Genomic DNA, 21,410 nt, shown 5'->3' on the forward strand with positions numbered 1-21,410 from the left:
AGACAAAAAGAAATTAACTTCTGCCTTTCTGTCACTCAATATTACTAAAAAATCAGATTTTTAAAATAATAATAATGAGCAGTATGGACCAGGCTCTGCATAAAGAACATTACTTACATGGCCTCATTTAATTTTCAACAACTCTATGACATATGTACTATTGCTATCACTACTTTAAAGTAAGGAGACTGAGAGAGAGAGAGGCAACCCAGCCAATTGGTAGAGTAGGACTCAAACCCAGGCAGTCTGATTCCACATTTATTGCCTCTAGAGTATTCCTCTGACTTAACATTCCCACTCTTCTCCTTTTATCTCTAATGAAAAAAACTCTGTTGTACTCAGAATACAATAATATTCAGGAATATAGGACCACCTATATATACTATTTATAACACCAGAAGCTTCTGCAAAGAAGTAATAAAGTCCATTCTCTACACTCACTAAGAACTTGGACCTTAAAGAGACAAGCAGTGCACACATAATGAGACATGCTTTCGAGAGTATTCTGTGATCATACAACAAAACGTTAAAATATACAGTGCTAAAAATAAAAGCATGAAATATTTAATCTACTCACCTAACACAGATAAATATAATAAGAGACAGGCATTGGCTAGTAGGAGATCACAATCGAGCTGCGCCTCAAGGGTTTAGGAAACTATATAGATAAGATCAGGAAACCCGCAGAGCCTAATGACTGAGGAGTGAGCAAGGTAGAATGGAGAGTGGTAAGAAAGCAAAAGTCAGCAGGGCGCAGTGGCACACACTTGTAACCTCAGCACTTGTGAGGCTGAGGCAGGAGAACTGTCTGGATTTCAAGGCCAGCCTGGACTACACAGCGAGATCCGGGAGGGGGTGGGGGGGCGCGGTGAGGAAAGAAGGAAAGAAAGAAAAGCAAAAGTCTTATGCAAAATGACAGGAGATGGCAAAGAGTAGGGCTAAACCATAAAGTGCCTTGAAAACTACACAATGAGATTTACACCTAATGGAATAAGTCATACGAACCCAACAGTAAAAGACTACTAAATAGAAAGGTTTTGAGAGAAAGGAGCAATGGCACGGAAAAGATATCAGGATGGATGGACAGTGTCTTAGTTACTTTTTCTGTTGCTGAAACAAAATACCCAACACCCAAAGTTGGAGGAGGAAAGATTTGCTTACAGTTTACAGGTTTTAGTCCATTCTTGGCTGGCTCCAGAGGCATCACAGAGGAAACAGTCCACGGCAAAGTATGGCAGACAAAAGGCAGAGGTGGCAACCCTAGACTCTCTGTCCCTTACGTTCCATCCAGGCTACCTGCCCTTAGCACTCACACCCACCCTGGGGCACCCTTAATCCTATTAGGAATATGCCAAACCCATCAGTGGACTAATTTAGTAATCACACACCCTCCATCCCAGCATCACACACTCTAGATACAGCCACCTTTGACCACATGGAGGCTTTGGGAGAACATCTAGACACAAGCTGTAACAGTTAGAAGCAGGACAAGTTAAATGACAACTGCAGGTATGAAAAACCAAAGGTAAGAGCTAAATTTGTTGCAAAGGAAAACAGAGTGAAAGGGATAAAGGTGAAGGTCACTTTAGAGTCACCAGTGCACTGCAACTACTTAGATTCAGGGAGTAGAAAAAAACAGATACAAAAAAAAAAAAAAACCCTAGCCCAATCATCTTTTCCTTTAGCACAATAGTAAAAAGTAATATAGCATAGTTCAGAGCTCAATTCTAGAGTTCATTTTAGTCCCTTAACTTCACCATGCCTCAGGTCCCCTACCTGTAATATGGTATTAACGACAGTATCTAACTCATCACAACCTTTAAACAACCAGCAAACACCACATACAAATTCAGGTCAGGAGAAGCAGTGTGTCCTCCGAGGTGGTTGCAATAACAGAGCTTACAGTCTCTGCAAAAAGAAAAGGCAAGTACAGCTTTGCCCACTTGCAGGATTGAACAAAGAAAGTCAAAAGAAAAGCTGCCCCCTAAGAAGATGATGGCAGGCAACCTGAGACTTAGTTCACTGGCCCTGCTGCAACCATGAGAAGTCTTGTGATGTGGTCATGGATGAGCCTGCAACACAGTCATCTCTTGTACCGCATGCTTAGGGTAATTCCCAATGCTCCTCAGGTAGCTGTCAGATTTTGTCATCAAAGAGAACTGCCTTTTATTCCTGGTTCTCTTGCCTGCACTAGTCACAAATACTTTCTACTTTGGTGTTTTCATCTGTAAAATAAGAGTAATAATATTTTCCTCGCTAGGTTGAGAGGCATAACTTAAAATCAATGAGAAAATGAGGCTTAAAAAGGTTAGGTAATTTGCCCAAAGCTACATAACCAGAAAAAAACCAAGAATTTTAGCTGAGATCTAACTGACTCTAATATCTATCCTTTTCTACAATACATCTCTCACAAAGGCAGTGCAAATACTAAGAATCCAACCTAAGGTGTCATTAAAGAGAGGCAACAGTGGTAACTAGCCGTTGGGTGGGGTCAGACTAGCTGGGTCTGAGCTGGGTCTACCACATTCAAAGCTTGCAGTCTTGAGCAACTTAACCTTCCTACACTTCAATTTTTCTCATCTGTAAAACGGTACTAAAATCAGTATTTACCTCTAAGGTAAAAGCACTTATGAGTTAGTATGATGACAACACTTAAAACAGTGCCTGGCATAAAGAAAATCCTCTGTAAACGCTATTAGCTACCATTATGTAAGTGAAATTTGCCTTCCAGAGCAGAGTCACAGCCTTCTGAACACGAGAACCACTATTTCAGTCAGGCACTGGAGGCTGCAAAGAAGTTCGCCAAGGATATAAGAAAAGAAAATCTACTACATGGGAACAGTATGAAAAATGGCTCAAGAAAGTAAATGTATGCAATGAATAAGGTCAGAACATGAGTGGCTAAAATTTTATCAGTGCTGCTTTAGTGGTACATTGCTTGACAACAATGACACATTCTGAGAAAAGTGTGATTTTATCACTGTACAAACATTGAAGAGGGTGCATACTTACACAAACCTCTAATTACTCAACATAAAAAGTTACAGGAGATACTTAATTTATTGTTATCGAATTGTATATTCTGTACATAAATGTATGTGCTGTTGCTTTATTGCACTTGCAGGGCAGTAGATTTGTTCATAACAGTATCACCACAAACATAAGCAATGTGTCATTCTACATTACAACAGCAACAATGTCAGCAGGCAACAGGATTTTGAAGCTCCGTGATAATCTATGGCACCACTGTAGTATATTCAATCTGTAGTTTACCGAAACACTGTTATACAGCATGGAAGTGTATTTCCTTTGGGTCCGCAAAACACCCTTTCCACTTATGTAAATAGGTTACTCATAAAACCGTCCTTATAATGTACAAATACATTTAATAGGCAATTTTAAGAAGAAAAACTTTCATGTGTTATTATTGATCCATCCCCCAAGTATGTAATAAGCTTTTACTATTTACTAGGTACTGATCTGTGTGATAAGGACACATAATAAAGAAAGCAACAATGTGCATGCTCATATTCCAGTGTAGGAGACAAATACATAAAATATCAGATAGTGCTATGAGATAAGGCTATGAAAAAAATAAAGTGGGAGAAGGGACTAAAGAGCAACAGGAGCGATGATGAGTATTTCAGATGAGTGGTCAGGTAAGGCCTCTCGATACATCTGAATGAAGAGAGGGACATGTCAAGGTGAAATACTTGGTAGCCCCCAAGACAGGAATGTGTTTGGTGTGTTCAAGGCAGAACAAAAGGTTGATGTAGCTGATGTGGTACAATGAGAAAATAAGGCTCAAAATGTTAACTTATTTGCCCAAGACTCCATATGGAAGGAAAGAGGGCTGGGAAACTTAACAGAGAACAGATCAAGGAGGGCCTTGTGTTCAAGGTAAGGACTTCTGGGTTTAGGAGGCCACTGGAGAATGACTATCATGGTGTGAATTAGGTTTGAAAAGGATCATCTGCTATAGTGTGCGGGAGGCAGGTTGGGGGGAATACTATAATGAAGGCAAAAGCGGAAGCTGGGAAGACCAGTTAGGAACTACTACTGTAGACTGGATAAGAGACAGTGGTGGTGAAATAGACCTATGAGATTAGGTAATAAACTGAACATGGAGTAAGACAGAAAGATTTGAATCAAGCAAAGATGGCTCCAAGTAGTGGTACTAAGGACAGAGAAACACTAGATGAGAGCAAATTTAGGGATGTGTAGGAGAACAGAGAGAATCAATACTTCATTTTTGGTCATGTTAAGTTTGATAAGGCTTTTACACATCCAAAGAGCAACGCTGATTAGACAGCAAAGCACAGTAGCTTAGACTTCAGAGGGAATACCAGAACTAATGGTAAAACTTTCAAGGTCATCAGCATACATACTAAGTTATGGTTTGAATGAGCTCCCTTAGGCAGTGTAGGCAGATATAAGTCAGGAGACTGAGCCTTGGATACTCACTAGGGTATTACAAAGTACTTCTATTGATTTACATAAATTTCAAGAGTCAGATGCTATGCTTTTATTGTTCTAACACATCACATGGAATAACAATTGAGACTGACAGATTTATAATACATTATTTTACGAGGAATGAGTCTCAGAATGTCATTTATACTTCTGGTTTTGCCCAGATTAAAGGAGACTACTGTAGTGGGAAGATTAGGAGAGAAACAGGTAACCAGAGACTAAGTCCCAGTTTTTTTTGTTTTGTTTTGTTTTGGGACAGGGTCTCACTATTTAACTGTGGCTGGCCTTGAACTCACAAAGATCCTCCAGCCTAGGCTCCCAAGTGCTGGGATTACAGGGCTGCACCACCACCCCCAGGCAAGTTCCAGTTCTTCACCCTCCACCCACAACTGATCCTGTATGAATCATTTCACTTCCTTGTGCATATATTTTCTTACGAAGAGACAATCCAGCTTTTCCACATATCTTCAGAACAGTCAAGGATGGAAAAGACTGCCTAATAAAAAGCCTATGTAAACACTGTTAACATTTTAAGTTATAAATGAATTTTTTCCTAAAAAGTCATTAGATACTCATCTACCTTCAATGATTAAAAAAATGGACCCAGGTAAATGAGAAAACACATAGGTTCAAGTTTGATAACTGGGCTCAGAACACTGGCAATCCAAAGAGTGACAAGGTCACTTGTCCTCATTTATGGGTAATGTTCACAATGCAAGAACCACACGTGAGCTTCAGAAAAGCATAATTTATCTATGTTCACTTGAGGCAGACAGATCCATTCCCATTTTATAAATATAGTACTGTATTTCCTAATGCTAGTAAGAGGTATATGTGTGTGTAATGGTATGCAGCGATGGAGTAAGAGAGTGAAAAGATACAGATTTTTATTTTGACAACCAAAAATTGAAAATTGGCTCTAAAAATTTTAACAAGATTTGGCACATGCCAATAGACTAATATACTGTATCTAAACAAATGGCAAACTTGACAATAATCCCCCATGATAGACTATACCCCTATTATAATTTAAATACCAGAATTAAAGAAATCCTGTGTCTCTGTCCCTATCTGTACTGGTACTGCTCTATGTATGCCCCTAAAACGGTTAAGTAGATCTGTTAAGACTAGAGTTTTTGAAAAATTGTATTGAGCTTGAGCCAGTACTACTGACTGAATCCTACAAATGTTTGGCAGCACAGTTTATGAAATCTTTTTTAGCCCCAGCTAAATGAGCCAACTAACACCAAAAGATCGGACAACTGCTTTCCATTTCCTGCAAACCCTTGGTCCACACCCCATGAAACTCACCTCAAAGTCCTTAAACTTTTGCACAACATAATGACACATACATGTTAACATGATCACTACCACCTGATCTGAAGATTTCATAAAGCATACATAAACATTTCACCACATTCAGCATCAGGCCAAACGTGATCAAATCTTCAAGGAGTCATCTGTTCAGCACATGTATGCTCTCAGCCCTCCAATCTCATCCTTCTGCTCGGGCAAGCGAGGGGAAACCCAGAATTTCCAATCCTCTCCACTATTATTTTTTTAAAAAAAGAAAAAAAAGAAGACAAGCAGGCAAGCAGGTCTGGTCCACAGTGGAGTCCTGAACAGGTATCTCCTGTCCTCCCTGTCAGAGCTCTTAATTCTTTTCCTCATTCATCCAAAACACCCCCAACTCGCTCTGACCTGACAGTTCCAACGACCACTTATCCCCGATGGAGGGTGGCCTCCCCGACTTGGCAACCGTCCCCAAGGCCCTGGACTGAGACCCGCAAGGCTCCTATCCCCAACCCAGCTGATTACCCACCCGTAGGCCCGCCGCATTGACAAATCCCTCTGACTTCAGACCTCGCCCCAAATCTCCTCTCCCCAAGTCCCCCGCCCTCCGGGGCACTCTGGTCCCATCCCCCAGACCCCACCGGCGGCGCAGCCCACACACCCTCCAGCCGGGTCTCCGTGGACGCGGCGCGGGTGTGCAGGCTCCGCGGCAGAGGCACGATGACCATCCCGTGCACCGCCCTTGCGACGCGTGTCCCCGTCCGCGCGCGTGGCGTGAACCAAGTGTGGTGACCCTCACTGAGAGCCCCTACCTCCCTCCGCGCGCCTGTGGCTCCGCCCAGCTCCGGCTCCAGATCCCTCGGTTAGGCCACTCATCGACGTCCCGAGCCCGCCCTGAATATATACCCTCATCGAGGGTGGGGGAGCCCGGGCGGCGGGGCGGGCCGGGAGGGGGGCCGAGGGCAGCGCCAGCCCCGGCCTCCCCGCCCCTCTCGCCGCGCTGAGTGGTTACGGTGCGGGGAGGGGCTGAAGCAGACGGCCGCGACACGTCAGCGCCTGGGGCGCCCGCAAGCGGCGGGGCTGTGTCTCCGCGCGTCACTCACTCTCTAGCCCAATGGGACGGGTGAGCGAGCGGCACCGCCCCTCACGTAGTAGCGGGGGCGGGGCCATCCTGGCCGCTAATCTGGACAGGGCTTTACCGGGCGGGGCTGTACCGGATCGGGCGAAGGGACGCAGAGCCAAGCGTCGTTGGACTGGTCCTGCTAGCCCCGACGCCCGGGGCTGCGCGCGAGACGTGAGCCCGTGGCACTCCGAGGTCCCCTTGGTCCAGCGGCGTGGGGCGCAGGCCTCTTGCAGAAGCGGATCACGGAGTAGAGCGGGGAATCATGACTCCGCGTGGCGGATTTCCGAACACCCTCGCTTTGGCTGGGTGTTTATGCTTTTCGCGCCCTTTGACCTTGGGCCTACTGTGTTCCTCAGATACTGGGCTGGGATTTGTCCTCAGGTGGTTTTTGAGTGCTGAACGGGTGAGGCTAGGCTGCTTTCCTTCTGCTCAAGCAGACACGAAAAAAAGAGGAAATGCAGGCGAAGGTGTTAGGTAACCTAAGGAGGGCAGTGATAAGCATGCCAGTGAGAGAGTGGTCAGCTCTGAGTCTGGGCCACCTCGCAGGGCACAAAGATGGTGGTTGCACTGGATGACCTCTAGGGCCAATGTTTAACAGTCCTGTACACAACCAGGAGATTATACCTTCAACATTATGCCCGTAGAAGCTGTGTTTACACCTAAGTTTGTGCTGTATTTTGCAGGGTTTTTTTTTTAAATCCGGTATGAATTCACAGAAACACTTGGATTTAACATAGCACCTATCATAAAAATTAAGGCGTTGAGGTGCCTTTCTTCTGTTTGTATCTGGAAGATAGGCTTCCTGTTTTAGTTTCTCTTTTTCAGTGCTTTCCTAACTATTCTTGCCTATTTTTCACAGACTATAGTATCATTTTGTCTTAGGAATTTCTAACTTAGCAATTTATCAATTACCAAGGTGGTAAGTAGGCTTACTTGTAGTGTTTCTTCTTCTTGCATGTTTATTTTCATGAAGGCTTTTGTATCAGTTTGCCTTATAACAGCAAGAGGTATAATTTACAAATTAACAGGATGTATTTTTTCATTTGATAAATATCTTTTGCAGCTTTCAGGAATTTTAAAAATTTACCCAGCACAAAAGAAACTCTTAACCCACAGAGTACACAGTTCCGGAGGAAAGGGATCAAGGAAGTGTGTAATGGTCAACAGAGTTGTTTGCTCTCTGATATCCAGTCAGAATGCCACGTCCCCTGAAAGCTGTAAATATCACCAGCAGTTCTGTTTATAGTCGCAGCTGAGCCTCCTCTGGCTAGGAATAACAGGAAATATTTCCCTCTGATTCACAAACTTTCAGTTGGAAACAGTGAGGCTTAAGAGTACGGGATCTGGGGCCAAGAATTTAGCTCAGTGGTGCCTCCGCCCACCTCGCAAGCACAAAGTCCGGAGTTCGATCCGCAGTACCAAAAAAAGAAAAAAAAAAAAAGTACAGAAATCTGTACACTGGGATTGTCTGGAGTCTCTTAGTCCTTACATATGGATGTCCCTGAGCTTGAATTATTCTCTTAAGACCAAACTAGCACGTTTTGTGGGTTACTTTTCTCTTGTTGCTGAGACAAAATAACCCGATGCCCAAAGTTAAAGGGGAAAGGTTTATTTAGCTTATAGTTCATAGAGGTTTCAGTCCATAATTGGCTGACTCCAAGGCAAGGTGGATGGCAGAGGAGAAACAACATGATGCACAAATATGGTAGCAAAAACAAGGGAGCAAGGGAGAGGCCTTCAACAGAATCTTTTTGCCTCTTTTATCCCATCCAGACTATCAGGATTAGTATGATGCCAAACCAATCACTCACTTGTAGTGGTTTAGTAATCACATGCCCTTATTTCTAGCATCACACATTCCAGATTCGGCCACCTTCAAAAAAGACTGCATTAGGCTTTGAGGGGACATCTAGACACAAGCCACAGCACATGTTTTCAGTATTCAATAAAAAACAAATTTGTGTTTCTTCAAAATAAGTTTATTGGGTTATTCAGCACTAGACCTTTGGTTGGTTACTATGGGGAGTCAAAATATTCTGTGTCCTCAAGAAATTTATAGTGTGGTAGCAGGAGACATGTTCCTGTTTCAAGACAGAGGGACATAAGTGGGACAGCAAATGTACAAATAAAGGATTTTAGGGCTGCAAGGTCTGCAAGGAGGGAGAGCAAAAAGGAAGGAAGAAGTTTCCTAAAAGGATGGGAAAAATCAAGTTTGGGAAGAGGCCAAGGTGAGAGCCTTGCTCCTTAGGGGAGGCTGCCTTTTGATTATTTTGGCAATAGAGGCTTTTATATTTTCCCATGACAATACTTTCACCTTTTCTGACTCTTGCTGTCTCCTTAATGAAAAAAGACCAAGGAATTTGAATGTAGGTGAGATTTCTAACACAAAGTTGCTCTTAAATATATTGTGAAGCCGGGCATAGTGGTGCAAGCCTGTAATGCCAGCACTTTGAGCGGCTGAGGCAGGAAGGTTGTGAGTTTGAACCTAGCCTGGACAACTGGGGCAATTTAGCAAGACTGTGCTTCACAATTTAACAATGTAAAGATGGCAGGAGATGTAGTTCAGTGTAAAGGGCCTAGGTTCAATCCCCACTACACACGCACACACACACACACACACACACACACAAAACACAGGATTATTTACCAAGAGGTACATATTTTTAGTGATATGATCTCAGCTTGATTTTTAAAAAAGATAAATAAAACTTTCATCTGTTGGACATGTATGGATAGGTAGGTGGACATTGTGAGATCTTGGGGGAAAAAAATCACCTAAATTGCCTGAACTTCAGCTTCTTGCTCCAAAACTGAGATAACATGTACAAAGTCATCTTCCAGAGTTGAGAATTAAATGAGAAAATGCCTAGCCTACAATACCTATTCATGTTAATGGGATGTTAAGTGAATAAAAGGAGAGAAAAACAAGTGAAATGGAATAGTGTTTTGCTGAAAAACAATCATGTTGCAGTAGATGTTTTAAATAGGCCAATGTGAAGAGATTAAAAAATTCAGAAAGATATAAATAGTAGGTTTTATGTTTTGTCTTTTAGGGACAATGGCATTATGATGATTTACATATACTTTTGGACGATATTTTCTGAATTTGCTAAAGTGGAAATTGTAATTTCACAAAAGCAGGTATGTTACTTAACAACTGAAACAGCCATATGCCTAATTGTTCTTTGCTAGTGTCAGATATGTGCCAGTCTGCCCAAGCTTTCTTGGGTAGTCCAACCAGGAGTGATTCACCCAGATTTTTCCAACAGTGAGCTGGTACTGGCGAGGCAACATCAGAGAGACATGTTCCCTCCACTGTCCTGCGTTTAGTGGCTCCAGCTGGTCCACTGAACTTCCACAAATCCCTATCGTATTTCCTGCCAGAATATGTGAGGCACCAGGAGGGTCAGGCTCAGCTCAAGGCTGGTTCAAAGGAAGCCTTGAGCATTCATGAGATCACTGTTTTAAGATACTACTGACAAATGGGAGGTGGGAGGGTTAGCATTTTAATTTTCTTGTTGGCAGTTTCCTAGAACATGAGTACTTCATTCTCTCAGGAGATCATACTGACTTAGCTTTACCACTCCTCCCATACTAAATTTTCTGTAGTTCAGGGTGTGTTTCGAAATACTGTGAAATGATGAATATACTCTGTAAATGTCAAATTTTTTTACATGGTGTTTTCCACACCCTCCTAAAATTTATGCAGTTCTTCAGAGGGTTTTGCATTAGAAAGTTTAAAGAGGTCTTTGTGCATCTACGATATGTGAGATGCTGGGGATGATATACAAAGGCAAACTCTCAAAACTACTTAAAACCTAAAGAGTGTATAAATAACAGAATGAAATGAACTGGAGATAAAGTAGATAAGAGAGTGTTGGTGTGCCATAATTACAGGAAGTACACAGCTGCAATTAAGGTATCGTTTTCATACATTAAGGTATGGTTTTCATTGTGTGGAGGAGTGGATTTTAAATTCCATTCTAGGCCCAGGGATTTAGCTCAGTGGTTCTGTGCCTGCCTGGCAAGCACAAGGTCCTGAGTTTGATCCCTGGTACCAAAAAATTAATTAATTAATTAAATTCCATTCTAGTGCTGTTGGCTAAATATTTTCTCATCCACCTTCCTTAATTAGGAAACAAATTTATCAAAAGCAAAGTGGTTTACTTAAAAACAGAATAGGTAAAAAGATACACAAGATTAGAAGTCAATTTGTTGCTATATAACAGGGTTTCTCCACAGGCCTAAGTATAAAAAATAATCCAATAATTAAATCCATTCACCATAATGATTCCAATATACTTTCTTCTCCTAAAGTCAAGTGGGTCATTACCATTATGAGTCCTAAGTCAGATGTCACATGCCTACTCCTAAGAACCCACTTGGTTAGATCTTTCTACTGCATACAGCCTCATGGTGATGCTGTGGGGAAATTCCTCAGAAAATTATCCTAGAACAGCATCTGACCTACAGGGAAACCAGAATGGCAACATACTTGGTTGCAAAACCACCTTCCTCCCTATCTGGTCATTGATCAGTTACCCACTCTGTTTGCTGGGTGGCTTCCTATAATATGGCTTCTCAGACGTGGATCATTTCTCATAATATGGTTTGTTAGCCCTACTGTAAGTGAAATATTGTGCATTTTACCTCTCCTGATTCTTAACATGAATGATGTACACAATGTGTATCACAAGTTATTTTGTTGGAGTCATCTCCTACTCACCTATTTCTTCTTTAGAAATCTGTAACAGCTTAAATCTGCTTTGTATTTTTCAGATAATATGTTTAAATAAGGAAAAAATAAAAATGAGATGTTACCTCTAAGAAATGTCAAGCACACCAACAAATTCCACAGCAGTTTTTGTTCCTGCACCAAACCTCCTCACTTTCCCTACAGGAATAGTAACAGGACCTACCTATTAGAAGTACTTTGAGGATTCATATTTTTAAAGCGCTTATAGCAGTTTCTGATATAAAATAAGAGCCCTATAAATTTTTGTTTGAAAAATAGTGTTTGCTAAATTAGGCTTAATGAGTGTCAGATAGTAGGAATTGAATGATGTATGTTTGGAGGGGATTTATATAATCTTCCTTCCTTGCATGTGAATAGGACCTGAGACTTGCCTCTAACTCATAAAATATGGAAAAGGTGATGGATGATGCTATGGTTTAAATGTCCCATCAAAACCCATTTTGAAATATAATTCCTTTTGTGAAATATTAAATGAGACCAGATGGAAGTTTTAAGAGGTGATGAGATCATGCCCTGATGAATGGATTAATCATGAGTTAATTCATAGATTAGTGGACTCATGGATAGTTTATTTTTTTCCATAAGTTTATTGGTACATTTTAGGTATAAAATACAGTTACATTCATCATTTGGATCTTGTACCTTTAGATGATGTATCTTGGCTCTTATTTTTTTTCCCCTTCCCCTGCCCTCCCTTCATCCCTTCCACCCTTCCCTATTTGCAAAAACTTTGTTTCCATTTTTTTTCTTTCCCCTTCTTTCCTTTCCCCTACCTCTCCCACTTCCCCTACTCCTTTAGACCTTTTCTTCCTATTACACAATATCAATTATACATTTTTAAAATTACAGTATCAAAATTTAGAGGACATTACCACAGGTTTTACAGAATTTAAAAGGATAGAGAAAGCATATTACAAAAATCCATTTTGAAATAAATTAGACAACTTCTAAGAATACCTTGGAAGAAAAATTAATGAAACTGACTCTGGAGGAAATATAAAATTTGAATAGCACCTATTAAAGAAAGTATATTCCTAGCTTGAAAATCTACCTATATGACAACAGCAGGCCCACATACATTTTAACTGATAAATTATATCAAACATTTAAAGCAGAAGAAAGAAGGAACACTTCTCCCCTAATTTTAGGAAATCAGCATTGAGCTAATATTAAAACTGGATAAAGATAATAGAAGAAAAAAGTATGAACATAGATAGAAATTTGTTTAACAAAACAAACTTAGAAGTCAGATCTGGCAGTATGTAGAAAGTGGTTTTATCATGGGGATGGCAGTGTTGGTTCTGCATTGGAAGATCCACCCTATAAGTAACATTTTAACAGAGGAAAGGAAAAAGCCATATGATCCTGTCAGTAGTTGCAGAAAAAGTATTGGACTAAATTCTACAGCTGTTCATGGTAAAAGCTATCAGGAGGCTAGAAGTAGAACAGAACCTTCTCAACAGATTAAAGACATGTACTCCATACTTACAGCAAAAAAGCCTTATATGAATGGAGAAGATACAATGCTTTCTCCCTAAGGTGGGGAACAAGGGCAGATATGCCTACCCTTCATCTGTCCATTAAACTTTGAAACATAGGCCCAAACCAAAATAGTCTGGCAATAAAAAGACACAATTAGCATAGGATTGGCAAGGTAGAATTAAAATCTTCATATGTAGATGAAATGATCATGTACAGAGAAAATAGTAAGAAATCTCTAGGAGCCCCTAGAACTTGTATTTGAATTTACCAGGATTAGAAAACACAAGGTATACATAAAAATTCAGGTCTATGTATACTTTCTATAAATGAAGAACTGGATATTGAAATTTAAAAGGTATGTAGGCATACAAAGGACCTAGAAAAGAAAAGAAAAAAAGAAAAAAAAACAGTGTTGGAAGACATTTATTACCAGTAATCAAGGCAGTGTTGGCATAAGGAAAGACATATAGATCATTGGAATAAAACAGAGAATCTAGAAATAGAACCACACATATATGGTCCACTGAGTTTTGAAAGATTATTTAACATTAACATTTTATAGAACATAAACTCAATTCAAGAACAGCGGAAAAGATAGTGTTTTCAGCAAATGGTACTAGAACACCTGGTATCCATATGTAAAAAATTAACCTCAACCCTTTATTTCCATACATAAAAATAACTTGAAAGGATCTATGAACCTAAATATGAAAGACTAAAACTATAAAACTTTAATAAGAAATTATAAAGGAAAATGTTCATGAATTTAGGGTAGGCAAGAATTTCCTAGGACACAAAAAACATGATGTATAAAAGAAAGAAACTGATAAATGAGATTCCATCAAAATTTAGAACTTTAAATGACATCATTAAGAAAATGAAAAGTAGTCCTTAAACAGACCATATTTATAATACATATAACCTAAGACCAGAATATATATAAAACTCGTACAGCTCATTAATAGACAACCCAATTAAAAAGTAGACATAAGAAGATGATAGCCAGTACAGATACGTATTGACTTATCATTGTCATGAGTTTTTCTTTTTGTTGGATTCTTCCCCTTTGCATGTAATTTCTTGTTGCGCCGAACAGACTAATTCTGCTGGGCTTCCTGGGGTTGTGATCCTTGTTGTCTTTTCCTAGGATATTGTCTAAAATTTTTTGGAGTGCTGGTTTGGTATTCATGAAGTTCCTAAGGTGCTCTTTGTCATGAAAGATAGTTTTGCAGGGTACATCAATCTGGGTTGGAGGCTGTTTTCCTTTAGGGCTTGAAATACGTCATTCCAAGCTCTTCTAGCCTTGAGGGTTTGCGTTGAGAAGTCTGCTGTGATTTTGATGGGCTTTCCTTCGTATGTGATTTGTTTCTTTTCTCTAACTGCTTGTAGAATTTTGTTCTTCTGTTGGGTTTCTGGAATCTTAACAATTATATGCCTATGTGTAGATTTTTTTTTTTATCAAAGCTAGTTGGAGTCCTATATGCCTCCCTTATCTGAATGTCAAGTTCTTTTCCTCTCCTTGGGAAGTTTTCTGCTGCCATTTCTGTGAAGTTGTTTTTTTTTTGTCATCTGCACTCTCTCCTGTTTCTTCATTGACTCCAATCAGTCTTATGTTATTCCTCTTTGCATCACCTAGTAGTTGCTGGATTGATTTCTTGTGTTCCCTTACTATTTTAAAGCAATTTTTCTTTTCTGGGTCACTAATTGCAATCTTATCTTCTATGTCTGAAATTCTGTCCTCACATTGGCTCATTCAGCTGCATAAGCTTTCAATGGAGTTTTTAATCTCCTGGAAATCTGTTTGTATCTGTTTTATGGATTCTATTTGTTTCCTATGTTGGGATTCCATCATGTTCCTCAGTTCCTTTATTTTTTTATCTGTGTCTTCTCTAGATTTATTAATCATGTCTTGTACTATAGGCACCATCTCTGCTGTTATGTGAGAAATTATTTCTGATTTTATTTTTTCCAGATCCTCTTTTGTTGCCAGTTTAGGGAGTCCAGGTGGTTGCATATCAGTGTTCCATCTCCTTTCCCTTTGGGGTTGCTTTAGGTGATCCAGAAGTCTAGTTTTGAGACTTGTTTATCTGTCTTCTCATTTTGACAGTTGGGGGGTGTGCTTCTGGCACCCGTGTGGCTTACCTCTTGTGCACTGGAGCAGGGGGTGGTACTTTGGCTCGGAAGCCTCCTCCTGGCCACTGGGAACAGCTCACTTCTCATGGATTGTTTTGAGTGGGTCTATTATAAAAGCCAGTTTGTCTCTATCTCTTGTACATACCCTTCTTGTCATGTGATTCCCTTTGTTACCTTAGGACTCTACAGGAGTCCTCACTGGCAAGAAGGCCCTCAGAAGATGCAGCCTGTTGACCTTGGGCCTTCCAGTCCCCAGAACTGTGAGCTAAATAAACCTCTATTATTTGTAAATTGGTCTGTAATATTCAATTATAGCCATCAAAACTGAACTGAAACAATATTCTTCTGATCACAATATTCTTCTGATCACTTTATGATGTATTAGGGGCCTGAGATTTAGCTCAGTGGTTCTGCCACCTGCCTTGAAAGCACAAGGACCTGAGTTTGATCCCCAGTACCAAAAAAAAAAAAGTTTGAGGACATTATGATGTATGACAAAAATGTTACACTCAAATTATGCTACATTATATAAGATCACTTTCCCTATCCAGTTGGCCTTAAAGAAACAAGCTGCCATATTGTGAATGGCCTGTGGAGTGAGCCTTTTGCGGCAGAGAATTTCATGCAGCTTTCAGAGTCTTCAGCCAACAAAAATACAAACAAACATAATGAAACTACAACAAAAAACTCTGCAGTTTGCAATACTGCAAATGCAAGGAAACAGAGAATTTGGAAGTGGATGCATTAGCTACTTTCTTTCACTGGGACAATATACTTGACAACCACAACTTAAAAGGAGGAATTTATTTTGGCTTATAGTTTCATTGGGTTCAGTCCATAGTCAGCTAGTTTCAAGGCAGAAACAGCATGGTGGAAGGGCATGGAGGAGGAAAGCAGCTCATCACACGGCAGTTAGGAAGCAGAGAGAGGGGAAGAGCTGGGGGGTAAGAAATACCCTTCCAGATCATGCCCCCAGTGATTTACCTGTTCTGACCAGGCCTCACCTTACAGCACATTCAACTATGAACTCATCAATGCATGGATCCACTGATAAGTCTAGCACTCCTATGACATAATTACTTTCCAAAAGCCTTACCTTTGAACCAATAGTTTTAGGGAATATTTTAGATCTAAACTATAGCAGTGGATTTGCTCCAGTGGAGCCTCCAGGTGAGAATTCAGTAGAGCTGACACCTTGGTATCAGCCTTATGAGATCCTGATCCAGGAAATGTGGTTAGATGGTAGACTGGAAAAAAACATGCAGCCATGTTTCACTTTAAAGTCAAAACCATTACACAAATACTACACAGTATATTTCTCTAACCCACTCATTTTGCCATTCTCCTGGATGACTATTTCATCTCTTCTAATCAGAGCTCTCTAACCTTCTCCTGCATACTCAATCTCAATAGATAACCTTGTTCTATCTTTCATGGAGAAAGTAAAAGTAATCAAGAGAACTTTCACAAGGTCCTACCACCACATCTACCCAGCTACCTGTATTTGTGCCCATGTCTTTATTTTACTAATCTTAAGGGCTTAGGATAAACTGTCCAATGTCCACTCTCTTTACCTGTGAGCTAGAACCAATCTTTTCATGCCTACTTAAGGACATCAATCCAGTAGTTGAATTCTTAATAGCTACCTCATGATTCACATGTCTTTAACTGAACTCCTGACTTATTTCTATACACCTTAAAAAACTGCTTCTCAGTCTTTCCTGTCTCTATGGTTTCTCAAATCAAAAATCTTAGGAGTTATCTTCTCCTTCTTTTGCTTATTCCAGAGCCAATATTTAGTAATTTTCAAGGGTTCTATCTTCAAAATATACCCATAATTCTACTGGTTTTCATCATCATTTTCTCTCAGCCTAGTCTAATCTATTATCATATTTTACTCAGATTACAGAAACAGCCTCCCATCCAGTCTTCTTGCTTCTACCCCTACCCTTCTTCAGGTCAGTCTCAAAATGCTAGGCACAGAATCTCTGGAATTGTGTCACATCTCTGCTCAAAACACTCTTACAGCTTCCTGTCTCAAAATTATCAAGAGACCCATTGGGTCCTGCAGGTCTATTCTCCCACCTTTGCCCTGCCCATCCCTCTCTAGCTTTCTGCCATTATAGTCTCCATATCCATATCCAGTCCTGGTTCACTAGACTCCAGCCACAGTAGGATTTAAGATTTGTCCTAAGAGAAATAAGGAACTCTTGATATTCCCCCTGTAGTAACGGGGACTGAATACAGGGCCGTTGCAATAAACTATATCCCCAGCCTTTTTAAATTTTTAAATTTTTTTTGTTTTGAAACATGGGTCTCACTGAGTCACTAAGTTGCTGAGGCTGAGCTTGAACTTACAATCCTCCTGCCTCAGCCTCTTAGGCATGCACCACCATGTTCAGCTGATTGTTTTGTCTTCTATGCCTATAAAGTGGAACAAAAGATAGAATCACATGCATATCTTATAGGTATCATCCCCTTACATTATAAAATTGTTGTGAATGACCTTACTTGACACAGCAGAGTAAGCATCCTTTTGCATCCAAGTTGGTGTTCCCTGAGACACCTTTCTTATTTTCCTTTTTGTGATAAATTATTAAAAGCAGAAAATTTAAATATCCAAAACTTTTTGTGCTTTTAAAAGGAAAAATAGATTCTTAATTTTTATGTGAGTATTATGAACACTAAGATTTGAAATGTAGGCTGGGGATGTACCTAAGTGGTAGATCACTTGACTTATGTGTGAGGCCCTGAGTTTGATCCTCGTACCACAATAATAATAAAAATGTATAAGAGGTAAAAGGAAGGAAAAGAGGGAGGGAGGGAGAGGAAGGAAGGAAGGAAGAAAGGAAGGAAGGAGGGAAGGAAATCATTCCATATCTCTGCCACATAAAATAACTCTTCTTAACACTTTACTGAATTTCCTTACAGACTAGAATTTCTAAGTAAAGAATATTCACAATTATCTGCATCATTCCTCCCTTCCCTCCACTCTCCCAGGGGAATGAGAGGAACAGTGTTTTCTCTGAAATCTTGACTTCATGTAACTTGCCACACCCCACTGAGCTCATTTCTCATAAACAAGTTTTAGAAGAGACATCTTGGGATTTACTTAAAAGCCCATGCCTTTCCGGAATTTAACTAACTTCTGACTAGATTTATCTTGCCTGTAAGACTGTCTGGATTCTTCCCTCAACAAAGAACGAATTTAGCTGCACTATATAATCAACAGATACGATGAGTGGGTGATAAAATATTAACCGGCACTCCAAGAATAGAATAAATCTTTTTGATTGAAATGAACATACTAACTTTTTTCCCCTCACCAGAATCCTTCATTAAACTATGCCATGATGGAATATTAGTGATATGTTTTTTCATGTTTTTGTCACTAAATATATTCTATTAGTGGTAGGTTTTATTAAGTTCTCATAACTACAAAAAAGGTTATATTTTGTTTGTAGATGGTCATTTGGATTTAAATAATTGCTATTTATAGCAAGGCATGGTGGCAGACACCTATTATCTCAGCACTCTGGGAGGCTGAGGGAGAAGGGTTATAAGTTCAAGCCTAACTTAGGCAACTCAGCAATTTAGCGAGAACCTTTCTCATAATAAAAATTTTAAAAAAGGTTTGGCCATGTTGCTAAGTGTCAAATCTTCAGGTAAATCCCCAGTACTGGAAAAAATGTGAAATATTTCGAATTATGTGCTTAAATGTTTTCTGACTGTGAAAATTAGACCACTTTCCAATAATTAATTAGATTTTATCACCCAATCTTTTCACAATTGATCTAGTAAGTTATCAACCGAGTCCTAAATGTAATTTATTGTTATGAGAAGATTTCCAGAATTTTATTATTGATTATATTGGCTTGCCATTTGTTAGTACATTCTGGGTAAATTTATTCCAAAATTGGCTTACATAATATATACAAATCCTGGGCTAGAGATGTAACTTATGGTAGCTTGTCTAGCATGTGTTAGGTCCTGGGTTCTATCCCCAGCCCACACACACAAAAAAATAATAATAAGCCTGTTATGATTTGATTTAAATGTACCCCAAAGTCCATATGTTCAGGGGTGGAGTTTTTGGAAGGTAATTGGATCATGGGGATACTATACTCAACAGTGGATTAATTCATCAAATTTTTTTTTTTTTCAGTACCAGGGACAAAACTCAAGACCTTGCGCTTGCAAGGCACGCATGGCACCCCTGAGCTAAATCCCTGGCCCTCCACTGATAAGTTTATAGCTCAAAGTGTCATTAGGAGGTACGGCCTGTTCAAAAGAGATGGGTCACAGAGGGCATAATCTAGAAGACTGTGTTCTTGTCTCTGGCTCCTACCTTCTCTCTTCTTCTGGCTGCCATGGGTTGATGAACTTTTCTCCACCATGCCCTTCCACCTTGCTCTTTCTGCCTTGGGGCCAGTCAACCATGGACTGAACCCTCTAAAACCTTGAGCCAAATAAACCTCTCTTCCTTTAAATTGTGGACAACAGGTATTTGGCCCCAAGGACAAGAAAGTCACTATTACAAAACCCTTTAGCTATTCATAACTATGGGAAAACATCCATCATTTCTTAGTTGCATGCTGTAAATTACTAGGTCTAATTTGTAACTTTTTAGACAAAGCTAAAGTGCCCCTAACATAGTATATTGCTGTCATAACTTCTTTTGAAAGAAACAGTGACAACAAAAGAGATAAATATTACATCAACTTAATTATGACTTAGTAAGCACAGATATTCCTAAATCACTGAGATCTTCAGTTTCAATTGGCTTAGGCTACTATAACACAATGCTATAGATTGGGTGGCCTAAACAACAAACATTTATTCTCCCAGTTGGAAGGTGGGAGCTGCCAGGGTGGCTGGGTTCAGGATTGCCAACAGATGCCTTCATATAGCAGAGAAAGAGGGCAAGTAAGCTCACCATTCTCTTCTTATATAGACACTAATCCCAGCATGAATAGCTATTCCACACAGCTTCATCTAATTATCTTCATTTTAGGTCTTCTAAAGAGATTAAAAGAGGAAGTGATAAAACTATTTTCTCAGTCTTATTTGCAGATATATTTACCATTTCTGGTGCTCCGTATTTTTTCCTATGGATCCAAATTGCCACCTATGCCACCTCCTTTCGGCCTAAAGTACTTCCTTTAGTGTTCTTGAAGGGACCCTGGCTACCAAAGAATTTTCTAAGGTTTTCTAAATTTGGGGATATATTTAGTTCACCTTCATTTTGTTTTCCAAGAGATCACCCATTTATTTCGAATAAAATTTCCTATTTTTGCTGAAACATGGGTTTCTTAGTTTCTACTCAAAGCAAGCCAGCAGTAAATGTCTGGTTTCCATAGCCAATCCCAGCTTGGTAGCAATACCAAGCTAGTAGGAGTTGGGGAGGGGGAAATATCCTTGGTAAGAACACCACAAACTCCCACTCTTGCAAAAGTTCAGCTGTTTCTCATGAATAAATACCTCTTAATTTCTTCTGTGCCTTTGGTCTTTTTTCTTAGGACCCTGAAATGATTGGTCTAGTCCTATGGTTGTTTGGGTGGAAAAAGATTTAATACTAGAATTTATACAGATTAGATATTTTCAAAAAATGTAACTCTTAGAACAGTAATTGATGGGAGAATCCTTTGTATAATTTTAGTGTCTCTCTCCCTCTCTTTTTTTTTTTTTTTGGTACCGGGGATAGAATTTAGGACCTTGCCCTTGCAAGGCAGCGCAGTTGCCACTGAGCTAAATCGCTGGCCCTTCCTTTATGTAATTTTGGTTGCTTAGGCCAGAGGTGATCACCCTATCCTGTCATAGAAGCCTACTGCTCTGGAGTGTCTCACTTTGTATTTTTCCTGCTGGAAGTATGCGCAATTATCTTTTCTTCAGAGGTAATAGAGGACTTAGTGTACTAAGCATATACTAGATTTCTGGCATGACGATTTTCACATGCATTATTTCTCTTAAAAATAATTATTTACGGCCTTTATAACTGAATAGTAACATATGGTTGGTTAAGAAAAGTGGAAAAGTTAAAAAAAAAATCCTTCCTTCAGAAATATTTTATAATACTATCACCAAGAGAAAGACATACTCAATATACTCCAACATACTCATTATGTTAAAGACATACTCATTATCTCCAAC

At 39.7% G+C, this 21,410-nt stretch overlaps 1 protein-coding gene across 8 annotated transcripts in view; it reads right to left on the bottom strand.

Moving 5' to 3' along the window:
• Window positions 1-6,767, bottom strand: part of Uap1 (UDP-N-acetylglucosamine pyrophosphorylase 1) — a 35,901-nt gene extending 29,134 nt beyond the window's left edge. For 3 of the 8 annotated variants that reach the window (XR_002389450.2, XR_002389449.2, XM_004865168.4), the window contains exon 1: window positions 6,579-6,753. The gene's annotated coding sequence lies outside the window, so the exon portion shown is untranslated. Of the gene's footprint in view, window positions 1-1,161; window positions 1,917-6,427 lie in introns of those variants that run through there. The other 5 variants (XM_087191163.1, XM_004865166.3, XM_087191164.1 and 2 more) reach the window with 4 other exon arrangements.
• Between the last annotated feature and the right edge of the window lie 14,643 nt (window positions 6,768-21,410).

Source organism: Heterocephalus glaber, unplaced genomic scaffold (genome assembly GCF_053883595.1).
Source record: "Heterocephalus glaber isolate CG9 unplaced genomic scaffold, H.glaber_assembly_v1.0 deba00001561, whole genome shotgun sequence".
In the NCBI taxonomy this organism is placed as follows: Eukaryota; Metazoa; Chordata; class Mammalia; order Rodentia; family Bathyergidae; genus Heterocephalus; species Heterocephalus glaber.